General features: G+C 47.3%; 1 pseudogene; it reads left to right on the plus strand.

The window, feature by feature from the left end:
- The first annotated feature begins 4,049 nt into the window (after positions 1-4,049).
- LOC114047280 lies at positions 4,050-11,164 on the plus strand (annotated as a pseudogene).
- Positions 11,165-11,846: the final 682 nt, after the last annotated feature.

The following is an 11,846-nucleotide window of genomic DNA, read 5'->3' on the forward strand; positions in this document are numbered from 1 at the left end:
TTTGAGTTCTATGAATTCTTTTTGGACAGGTGACCATTTAACGTTATTCTTTGGGGCAGGAGAGGCTTTTTTTTTTTTTTGCTTCAGTATCCTCCTCTTGAGATGAACTCTGGTCTTCTCTATTCCCATAATAGCTATCTATGATTGGGTTCTTTCTCCCTTTACTGCTCATTTAAAAAAAAATTTTTTTAACAGCTTATTATTATGATCATCTTTAATCCTGGGGTGTGGAGGATGGTGCCTCTGGCCTCAGGTTCTTCTTACTGTTCTTCTTATTGTTATTTTTTAACTTTGTCCTGGGCCCAACCGCTGGACTCCTTTCCCCCTTCAAGCCACAGCTAAGATCCCCTGGCCCGCTGTATACAGGAAATGCTCTTGCTCCCTGAGAAACCTCCAGTGGCTCTGATCTTCAGTTCTCCCCTCTGACTTGGAACAGAGACCAAGAACTCGGCCCTCCTCTAAGTACCCACAGCCAGTAGTGTCCCTGCCCCAATGCTTCTGCACTCACCTGCATGTGCTGGCTCTTTCTCACCTAGGGCCAAGTCTCAGCAGCACAGCTGGGTGGTGTATCCCTTGTCAGCAGAGCCTCCCTCACTGTTGGGGAGGTGAAAATTCCTGTGGCTGAGGTTGAGGATGCCTTCCAACCTAGCTGCCCTCAGGGCTTGCTGCTTGTTGTTTCAGTGGAGCTAGCCTGGAGGTTTTTACATTTCATTCGGGCTGACCCACCATCCTAGGATCTTTCTTCAGATCTTCTCCAGTTGTCCCAGCTGATAATGACGGTGGTGGTGATGGTGGAGTCTGGCCTACAGGATCTGGGATTTTATAGCTGCAGGGAGGTCCCATGATGGGGATACTGGAGGCCCATCCATGCAGACGGAGAGCTGCAGAGGCCACTGAGATGTTAAGGGACATGCCTAGGGTCGCATAGCCAGAGAGGGTCAAATATTAACCCTATTTATTTTTGTTATTGATAATTTGGTTTTCTTTTTTTTTAAAAATAAAATTAACCAATAGTTTATATATTTTATGTTCTTCTTTCCATAAAACCAGCTCCTAGTGAGTCCCAGCTAGTGACTCACACAGACCCTGATATGCCCTAAAATCCCTGAGATCCTTTAAGAGGAGCTGTGGCTGCCTCCCCCTCCCCAACTCTGTACTTGCTGATTTTTCTTTTTTAACTTAGATTGAGGACTCTGCATTTACCTCCAGTGAATATTTTCATCTCAATAGAGTCAGCCCTTCATTCTAGCAAGCTGAAACCTCCTCCATCCTGCCTGTCATCTGACATCTCCACCCTTTCCCCCCAGCTCTGGCATCTGCACATTTGGACAAGCAAGCCATCTGTGGCTTCACTTAAGTCATTGATAAAAATGCTGAGCAGGCACAGAGAAAAGGAGAGATCCCTGGGGTAATCAAGCCCAGGACCCGGAATCAGGAGAGGTGGGTTTCCATCCTGGTTCTGCCCATACAGCTCACTTGGGCCACCTCATTGGCCCTGCATGTGTTCATCTGTGCAAGGCGGGGTTGGCCCAGGTACTCTTGCAGGTCCTTTGTGGCTCTCAATGTGATGAATCACAAAGTGGGATCAAGCAATACAACTTGGGGAAACTTTCCATGTGATGCGGGATGTCTTGCTTCAGACGACCACACAATTCTCCTGCCCAATGCCCTCCAAAGGCAAGAGGTCTGACACTGGCCTCAGGCCTGGAAAGGCAGGACTGGTCCTCGTTTCTTTCTGCCCTTCCTGGGACTCTCTGAAACTACACAAGGTACTGGCCTTCTCACCAGTGGGGCAGCCATAACCTAGCATCTTTTCAATGGCCTTCACAGACCCCCAGGAGGTGCGCTCAGGCTGGCCAAGGGAATATGTGAGGATATTTAACTTGAAACAAACTTTTATTTTGGATGTCAATCTGGCCAGTCCACAAATGCTGGTCAGTGACTACCAGGAGAAACACCTGGGGGCAGGAGAGGGAAATTAAGACAAGTCTGGGGAAGGGGCTTTGTCTTATAGTGGGAAAGGGGGAACTAGGGGTGGGAAGAGAGTGAGAGGCTAAGGGAGATGCTGGCTAGGACAGGGAACAGACCTGGGTTGTGGGTCCTCCCTAAAGAGAAGAATAAGCAAGTGCATCCCAAGGCTGCTGCCAGAGCTGGGTCCCATACCCACTCTGGGCATCTCTGAGACACAGAAGACCCTCCTGAACTGCAGGCCATGAGTCAAGCCTTGGAGGGCCCTTCCCACTCCCTTTCTCAGCACCCAGAGTTTCCCCAATGTGCCAGGGACTTCCATACCCTTGGAATAAGCTTTAAATCAGATCTAGTAGCAGCCACAATGGGTGCAGGATAGGAAGGATGGAAGGGCAGATGGGTCTAGAGGGCAATGGAAGCAGCTGCTCACCCACTTGAGGAAGGGGTCCCCTAGCCCACAGGGGACTTCATAAACATGATCCTAGGCAAGGTAAAGGTCCCATCTCTATGCCAGAGTGAAAGGGGGAAGAAGCAAATTCTCTATAATCCCCAAAGCCAAAGACAACTTCAAGGAACATGCCACACACAAGGATTGGAGGGTGGGCTCACTCTGGGGTTGCCAAAATGGGGTGAGGAGGAAAAAGGGGGGATTGTCTCTAATGGCGAAAAAACTGACAGTCATCTGTGTCAGGTTGAGAAATGGGAACCAGGCTAATCTGAAGACTTCCAACCTACTAATTAAAAGTTAAGCACTTTGGGTATTCCTTTTTCAGGGGAAGGGGGCACTAGAAAGAGATAAAGGAGTGAAGGGGACAGGGCTGTCTCTTCCATTTTCACCCCCATTTAAAACAGAAGTGGAGCGCTGGAGGGCCTTGCTTTGGTGGCCACCTGGAAGAGCCTTCCACAACCCAGGGGCCATTCTTGCTGCCACGCCCTGAAGAGAAGGCACGCCTTTCCACCTCCCTCTGGGCCAAAATTGTGATTTTTCTAGTAGTGTGAGCATGTGTGTGTACATGTGTGTGTTTGTGGGGCGGGAGGGCTAGCCACAGTTGTGTGCCCCATAGATGACACTTTTACAAGTCCATGAGAGAATAACCATATCTCCTAAGGCAGAAGGCTGCCTGTTTTTTTTTTTAAGACCAATGAGTTAAGAATGGTCTTTATGTGTTTAAATAAAGTTTCATCATACTTAAAAATATAAAACCCATTCTTAGCTCATATAGAAACAGGAAGTGGGCCAGGTTTTGCCCTTGGGCAAAATTCCCTTCTGGCCCTAGACCAGGTGGGGTGGGCTTCTGGCCTCAACCCACCAAAGGGGTGAGATGTCTGAGTTCTGAAAAGTTCTTCCAGGCATCTTGCCTTTGGCAGCAGCTGCTGCTGAAAGCCTGAAGCTACCCACTCATTAGGCACCTCCCATGCTCTGTACACAGGTGGGGACCTGTTGGTGAGGAGGAGGAAAGGCACAGGAGCTACTGAGAGCAGCAAGATTAATGGACTGAGCAAAGGCAAAGTCATCTATGACACCTGCGGATCTTCCTCAGGATGCTCCTCTGAGGATGACTGTGCAAGTAGGAGCCCCATCCCCCCGAGAAGGGTGCCTCATAAGGGGGGGGCAAGTATCTCTCAGATAAGAGGAAGAGAGAACTCTGAAGTCTGGCTCCAGATGCAGGGTTTGGAGGGTGGAGGGGCTCAAGCCTCAGCATGGTAATGTGGGATGCTCGAGGCTCACTTATCTCTCCCTCTGGGGTGGATCCTCATTTCTTCCCTTCCCTGCAAGGCATGCAGTTATGGACCAACCTGATTTGGCATCCATATTAAGGAATGCTTCCTCCAAAATTGGAGCTTTCCTGTGGATGGCAATCACTTTTCCAGGTGGGTTCTGGGAGTGGGTGGGCACAGTGCCCAGGGAAGTCCCTGCTGTGCACCCATAAGAGCTTCCTTGTTCTTATGCAAGGGCATGTTGGGCCCAGGTGGAGCAACTCCAGGACAGTGTGTAGAGACAGGCTTATTATGGAAGGATCCCCAAGCACAGGGCTGGGGCCTGAGCTTGCATAGATGTGACACTGCCTGACTCAGTCCAGATGTTGTCCTGGTGGGCAGCAAATGGAAGCAGCCGGAAAGAAAAAGTGTGGTAATCAGGAGAATCTGTCCCATATTTCCAGGTGAGTGCCCAGATGAGTGCCAGGAACAATTTGCGTAGGACAGGTAGACAACCCACTTACAATCGAGTTCATTCCTCTTGACCCCAGTGTTACTCAGTCAACTAACACTTATTAAGCATGGCCTGCTGTGTGTCAGGCACTGTGCTAAGCACTGGGGATTCAAAGAAAGGCAAAACCAAGCAAACAAAAAGCCTCACAGTCCCTGGCTTCAAGGAACTCACAGTCTGATGAGGAGACAACTAGTTGCAAACAAGATATAACAGGATAAATGGGAGCTAAGCAGTAGAGAGAGTTGGCTAAGCCTTCAATATTTCTGCTTTTCCACATTTGTTTTTGAGGTTTATGCCTTAATACATGGTCAATTTTTGTGAAGGTCTTATGAACAGCTGAGAAATAGGTGTACTCCTTTCTATTCTCCTTCAATATTCTCCAGAGGTCTATCTTATTTAACATATCTAAAATTCTATTCATCTTCTTAACACTTTGTTTAATGGTTAGATTTGTCTAGCTCTGAGAGGGGGTAAATTGAGGTTCTCTATAAATTTATTTCTTCCTGTAATTCATTCAACTTTTACTTTAACACTATGTATACTATATTGTTTCATGTGTATATTTTCAGCATTGATATTCATTGTCTATGGTACTTTTTTTTTTAGTAAGACAGAATTTCCCTATTAATCTTTTTAAATTAGGTCTCTTTTTGCTTTTGCTCAGACAAAAAGTCTGAGGTCATGATTGCTACCCCTGCCTTTTTTACTTCAGCTGAAGTATAACAGATTTTGCTCCAACCCCTTCTCTATTTGTGTATCTTTCCGTTTCAAACATATTTCTTATAAATAACATATTGTTGGATCCCGATTTCTAATCCATTCTATTATACTCTTCTATTTTATGGGTGAGTTCATCCCATTTACATTCACAGTTATGATAGCCAAATGTGTATTTTGCTCCATCCTATTCTTTTACACTTTCCTTTTATTTTTTACTCTGTCCTCTCTTCAAGAGTCTTTTGCTTCTGACCATTGCCTCCCTTAATCTACCCTCTCTGTTATTCTTCCCTTCCCCTTACCTTTCTCTTAACCCCTTTTTCCTCTTATATCTCTTTGGGTTAAGATGAATTTCTGTTCCTGATTGTGTGTGTATGTGTATTCTTCCCTTCTTCAACCAGCTCAGATGAGAATAAGGTTCAAATGTTGCCTGTTCCCCTCCTCTCTCTCCCCTCCATTGTATAAACTCTTCCTTGTGGACCCCATTTATATGAGATAGTTTTCCCCACTTTTCCCTCCTCCCCACTTCCAGTGCATTTTTCTTCCCCACCCTTCCATTCTTTTGAGATCATCACAACATAATAGAATTACAGCCAAACTGCAATCTAATTAGAGTCCTTCCAAGATCCCTGGTGATCATAAAATTTTGAAGGGGTTACATGTATCATCTTGCCACACAAGGGATGTAGATAATTTACTCTTGTTTAGTGCCTTATGATTTTTCACCCATCTTTACCTTATTATGCTTATTTTGAGTTCTGTGTTTGAATGTCAGATTTTCTATTCTGCTCTGGTATTTTCATCAGGAATGGTAGAAAGTTCTCTATTTCATTAAGTGTACATTATCCCCTATAGAATTATGCTCAGTTTTGTTGGGTAGTTTATTCTTGGCTCTAGTCCTTGATCTTTTGCATTCCAGAATATCATATCCTAAGTCCTGTATTCCTTTAATGTGGAAACTGCTAAGTCTCATGTGTCCTGATAATATTTGAATTATTTCTCTCTGACTGCTTGCAGGATTTTCTCCTTGATCTGGGAGCTTTGGATTTGGCTACAGTTCCTGGGAGTTTTAATTTTGGGGTTTCTTTCAGGAAGTGATTGGTGGATTCTTTCAAGTTCAACTTTGTCCTCTGATTCCAAGATATTTGAGCATTTTTCCTTTATAATTTCTTAAAATATTATGTCAAACACCTTTATTTTGTTCTTGGATTTTAAGTAGTCCAGTGATTATTAAATTATCTCTCCTCAATCTATTTCTAGGTCATTGTGTTTCCTTTGAGATATTTCACATTTTCTCTTATTTTTTTCAATCTTTTGAATTAGTTTTATTTTTTCTTGTTGTCTCAGTTATCAACTGCTATTTGCTCAGTTCTAATTTTAAAGTTTTCAGCATTTTTGTCTCTTTTAACTATTAATTCTTTTTTCCACATCTTTCTTGCACTGCTCTTATTTCTTTTTTCAATTTTTCCTCTTCCACTCTTATTTGGTTTTTAAAATATTTTTTTGCCCATTTTTATCTCTTTCTCTAGCTTGTCTAGGAATTCTTATTCAGCTTGTGTCTAATCTGCACTTTTTCTTTGAGTTTTGCTTAAAGATGTTTCCAAGTCATCGTCTCCTGTCTTTCTGTCTTGAGCTTCTCTGTTACCACAGAAGCTCTTTACAATCAGGTTCATTTTTTGTTGGCTCATTCTTCCAGTCTATTTCTTGACTATGAACTTTATGTTGGTGTTGGGCTCTGGTCACCTCTAGGCTTTCTCAACTCAGTTTGGGGTTCTGCAAGTTTTCAGTGCTTCCAAAGTGGTGTGACCTGTTCACTGCTGTCCTTGTCTTAGCTGTGCAAGTTCTTGACCTAGGTTTGGGGCTGCTGGCTGGTGCATGGTTGAGTTTCTGTAGTTAGCCCACTGGGAGATTCTGCAGGTTCAGAGGGGCTGAGCTTCTTGACTCTCCTTGTGTCTGGGTCTCCTGCCCCAGTTGTCTTTGTGCAGGCTTACATGTAGGACTAAAGGTTAGCACTGAGCACCCCACTGTGCTCTGGGGCTCAGGCCCCACAGCTCTGTTTGCAGAATGTGTTCCTTGGTCACTGCTCAGCGAGGGCCTCACTCACTCACTCGCTCATGACTGCTCCTCTCTGCCCTATGTCTGTGGCCCAGAGGTGCCAGCTGGACCCTGTTCCTACTCCCAGGAGTCACCTGGGAATCTCTTTCTGCTTAGGGGTTCAGTCCCAGTCCCTTTATCATCCTTGGGCAATGAAATGCTTCCCACTATCATGGCTGCCATTATGCTGGGCTCCTGGCTAGCCCCCACCCCAGTGTCCTTAGATCTCTGTCTTCTTAAGCTTCCCTGGGCTGGAAAAATAACTCATAGGGACTTTTTATTGGCGTTCCTGATCAGAATGTGGCCTGGCACATTTTCTAGATGGTTATGGAGGAGGTGAGCTGAGCTCAGCAAAAATGCTGACCCTACCTCTGCTACCTTGGCTCTGCCCTTGTGCTATACAAATACTAAGGTGTGGGGTGGGGGGACCTTCTGCATGATTGGCCTCCTTTGCATCTCTTGGGGAGGTCTCTGATCCAGCCTTCTGCCTGAGTTCCTTTAGCTTCTTTTTCATTTCTGCCTTCATAACCCTGGTCATCGCAGTTCAGTCCCTCATCACTCTCTCCTGGGTCACTGCAGACTCCGGAGCAGCCTCTCTTCCTCCAGTCTGTCCTTCACTCTGCTCCCAGAGGAACTTTCCTTAAGCACAGAGCAGACCATGTGACTTCCCTCCTCGGCCAACTCCAGGGGCCCCTCCTTGCCTCCAGGGTAAGATAGCCCCACCCTGTCTTTCCAACCTTAGCCTCATTGGGCTTCACTTCTCCTTCCACACTCTGTGACCCTGCCAAAATGGCTGCCCCCATGGTGAGAATTCATTCTGTACTCCCTTTCCACTTCCAGTTGTGCACTGCCTCCCCCCAACCTGGTGCCCTTTCTTCTAATCAACCTGTCAATCCACAGGTATTTATTATGCACATACTATGTGCCAGTCCCTGGCCTAGGGGATTATAGGTACAAAAATGCAACAATTCCCATTTGCAGTGAACTTATGTTTTAATGGGGAAGACCAAAAATGCATACAAAAAAGTAAACAGCATAAAGGTAAAATTAATAAATACACACACAGTAGTTAAATACCTGGTGGTTTGGAATGTTCTTGTCTCCTCCATTAGGATGGAAGTTCCTGGTGGGTAAGACAGGTTTCATTCTTTGTCCTTGTGTTCCCAGCACCCACCCCTGTGCCTGGCACACAGTGGGTACTTAATAAATGCTCTAGTCTCTAGTGCCTAGTGTTACTTGTTCCTCCTCCTAAGGGACTTTTCATCTTTGTGTGTTTTCTTTCTTGTTCCCAAGGCTGAACAGGGTGTCCTGTCAAGGGCTCATGCTCTGGAAAGGGGGCAGGAAACTTTGGCTTCTGAATACTCTACCCATTGGCAGAAGGAGGCCACCAGGCTTCAGTACCTGGAGCTATGGCAAGGGGCCAGTGGTAGTGGAGGTGGGAAAGGCCTGAGCCATGAGGACACTGTCCTGCAGGGCCTGATGAGCTGATGGGAAGCCATCCTGGAGGAGGACTTCTGAAGGGATACCCCTGCCCACACCCAGATGAGGAGAAAGCAGCACCTGCCCCTCCTGCTCTTCTGATAAGACCAGGTCACCAGGACCAGCCAGCATGGGGCATGGAGGTCTTGAGGTAAGATAGTACTATGGGCTTGCCAGAACCAGGAAAGTTCCCTGGGTCTTGTTGTACCCCTGTCTCCTTTTCTGTGCTCCCAGGAAGATCTCACCACCCTTAGGGCAGAACATTTGCAAGATTTGGATAATCTTCTGAAGATTACTCAGGTATCCCAGGTAATACAAAAACTGGAATGCCTCTGGAGTCAGAGATAGTGGGGGTGGACATCTTGGAGGGAAGTCACTTTGGGCTGAATCAGCATCCTTGAAAGGTTGATGCTACTCTCGTGGGGGCCTGGTACTTCCCTACTGAGTTCTGGCCAGATTCCATACTTGTCTGGGAGCACCTCGGATTTACAAAGACTCCAATCTCGCTGAGAGATGGTCTCTTGCTAGCAGAGCTGCCTGAGGACCTTGGACCTCCTTGTCTAAAGTATGAGTATGGAGCTAACTGACCTAAAACAAACCTAGGCCTCCTCCTGCAGCTCTTCTCTGGAACCCCTCATATGTGTTGGCCACATACAGGCATGAAGACTAGGGAGGGATAAGACTGTCAATGAGAAGAATGTAACTAAGAGTTGGTTTGAAACTATCTTCAGGAGAATGAGAAGTGACCTTATCACTCTGAGAAAAGTGGTTCTATGCCTAATCCCAGCTGAGGTTGGGTCTTTCTCAAGACAAGAAATGCCTCCTCTTGGTGGGTTGGTAGGAGAAGAGCCCAGTCTCTGAAAGGTCTAGCCCAGACCCAAGGTCAAGATTTCTGGAACCCAGCAGTTTGCAGAGACTCAGATCCTCCTCAGCAAAGGGCCCACCCAGAGGAGACCATGAGTCCTCAAAGTGCAGCACTGATGTTTTCATCAGTCTCATTGTGTCCTCTTCTTTCTTACAGGAGATAGAGGGCTGGGTGCTCCAGCTGAAGTCTAAGTGGCAGAGGTAAGGCCCCAAACAGAGACCTGACTGGCAAAGAGAAGAGGAGGGAAGGAGGGCTAGAAAGCTAGACCAGAGAAGCCACCACTGACATTCTCTGGGTGGGTAGGGGTCAGTGGAGCCATAATTCTTGGGCTAGCATGTCCATAGGGAGTAAAGGTCAGCAAGGACTTCTACCCAGGTCTCTGCCTCTGTTCATTCCATTGGGTAGTGGTTTTATTCAGGTGAGCCTGTTCCATTTCCTGGCCTCTGCCTAACTCTATCCTACGTGACTATCCAGTGGTTGAGTTTGACCTTTCCTTTTGTCACTGACTAGTTTGGCCCAAGAAGCCCTCTGGGAAAACATGCTAAAAGAGATGGGCCAGCTGGCCAACCTGAGAGGAGCCGTGGCCTTGAGCTAGAGACAGGCTGTAGTGGCAGAACAAATATACCTTTGGTCATGGAAGATGTTGGTCCTGCACAGTGAGGTAAGTCTGTGTCCTTGGGTCCCCAGGTTAGGCCACACACATGCCTTGCTCCAAGTCAGGCTGCTGCTGTGGGGGCATCTGCACAGGGAGGTCCAACCCTCTAAGGTGTCCACTGGGAGCTTCCCAAAGATTGGGCCTAAAGGGTGGACTTTGTGACATGGATTGGACATCTGTAAAACAGGATAACAGCCCCCCAACTGGTCAAATGAGATCACGTTTGCAGACTTCAAAGCAGTGGATAAATGCCAGTCATTTGGCTTACAACCATCCCTTCCTGGGCACCAGGTAGGCATGTGCTGGCCCTGAGATCTTGGTGTCTCTCTAGACACCTCAGGGCCCCTGTCCACTCCCTCTTTCTTCCCTACCTCTGCTGTTTCTCTGGTGTTTGCTGAACTCTTTCCTCTGATGGGTTCTAGGCTGAGCCTCAGTTCTTGGTCTGGATCAGTCTGTTCCTTCTTTGAGACAAAGGTCCTCAGGTTGGGGACCTTCAGCTAGATGAGGTGCAGGCCCAGCTACTGGACCTGGGACACAGAATCCTCACTCATGGGGTAGAGGAGCATGTGAGTCTACCTGCAAGGCTGCTGCCAGCCTAAAGCTCACCCTTCTCAAGGAAGGAGTGACCGGGGTGACAGAGGCAGTGAGGCCTGCCCATTCCTGGTCTGGTCTGGCTGGGGTAGGGACTGGGAGGCAGGCTACAGGTTTGCCCTGAGAAGAGCCTCCTGGGTGGAAGGGGGAAGCCCAGGCTGAAGGAGTAGCACTCACACTGGGCCAGTCCTGTGAGCTGTGGGACCCACCAGTCCATGACTATCTTTTAGGAAGTGCACCAGATTGTGAAGTAGGACATGAAGTGCTACAGTGAAGACTGAGTCTGGCTGGTGGATTGTGCCATGGAGTTGTCAGGTAGGTGGCGTGTAGAAAGCCAGAGGGCTTGGGACATGATGGATTGGAAAATTGGGATGCCTGTTACAAGATATGGAAGTTAGAAGGGCTGATGTGAGGGGAGGAATGGAAGGATGTATCCATTTTACAGATGAAACATTGAAGCTGGTCTCCTGACTCCACAGTCAACCCTTCTGCTCCTCCCTCTCTTCTTAGAGAGGAGACAGGAAAGGACGATGATAGCAGCAAAAACAACCAAGATTTAGATGCTGCCTTAGGGTGCTGTTAGAAAGAATGTTGCCTCCATGGTCCAGATGTCCCATGGGGGAGCTGGGTGGAGATGGTGATCGCTATTCCCTATGTGATGAAATGCCCACATAAGGCGGATTTGGGAGAAAAGATGGAGCCAGAGGAGAAGGCGAAAAATGCAGGGAGGGGGGAATGCTTCAGGACCTAAATCCTGATAAAGATGAAGAAATTGAGGCACCCACGGTTAAGCAGATTGTCCCAAGTCATTCAGCAGCTTAGGGGAAGAGGCCGAGAAGGAAGCCAAGGGCTTGGAGGGGAAAGGATCTGTCTACTGAATTATTGAGGAAGCTGCTAGAAGGTGAGGGGATCGCGGGAGAAACCATCAAGGAAAAAAACATCATGGTGGTTTTTTTTTCTTCCCTTTACTCGCTCCAATGTATCCCTCCTCCTCCTCCTCTCTCCCCCCCCCCCCCCCCCCTCCCCCCCCCGCCCCCTTTGAGTTCATGTCCTAACAACATGATCTTTACTCTAACCTCCCATCTATCCATCCATCCATCTGTCCATCCATCTTTGCTTTTTCTTCTCTGCAGGAGCTAAATGAAGATTCACAGTCAGAGCGGGTGGCCCTTGAGCAGTTCACCTGTGATGAGGCTGGGGAGTCCATTCAAACCTTCCACTTTGAAGTATGGAGGGCTGGTCCAACAGCATTTGTCCAGTGACCC

This window comes from Vombatus ursinus, unplaced genomic scaffold (genome assembly GCF_900497805.2).
Source record: "Vombatus ursinus unplaced genomic scaffold, bare-nosed wombat genome assembly UNPS02014786.1, whole genome shotgun sequence".
Lineage (NCBI taxonomy): Eukaryota > Metazoa > Chordata > Mammalia > Diprotodontia > Vombatidae > Vombatus > Vombatus ursinus.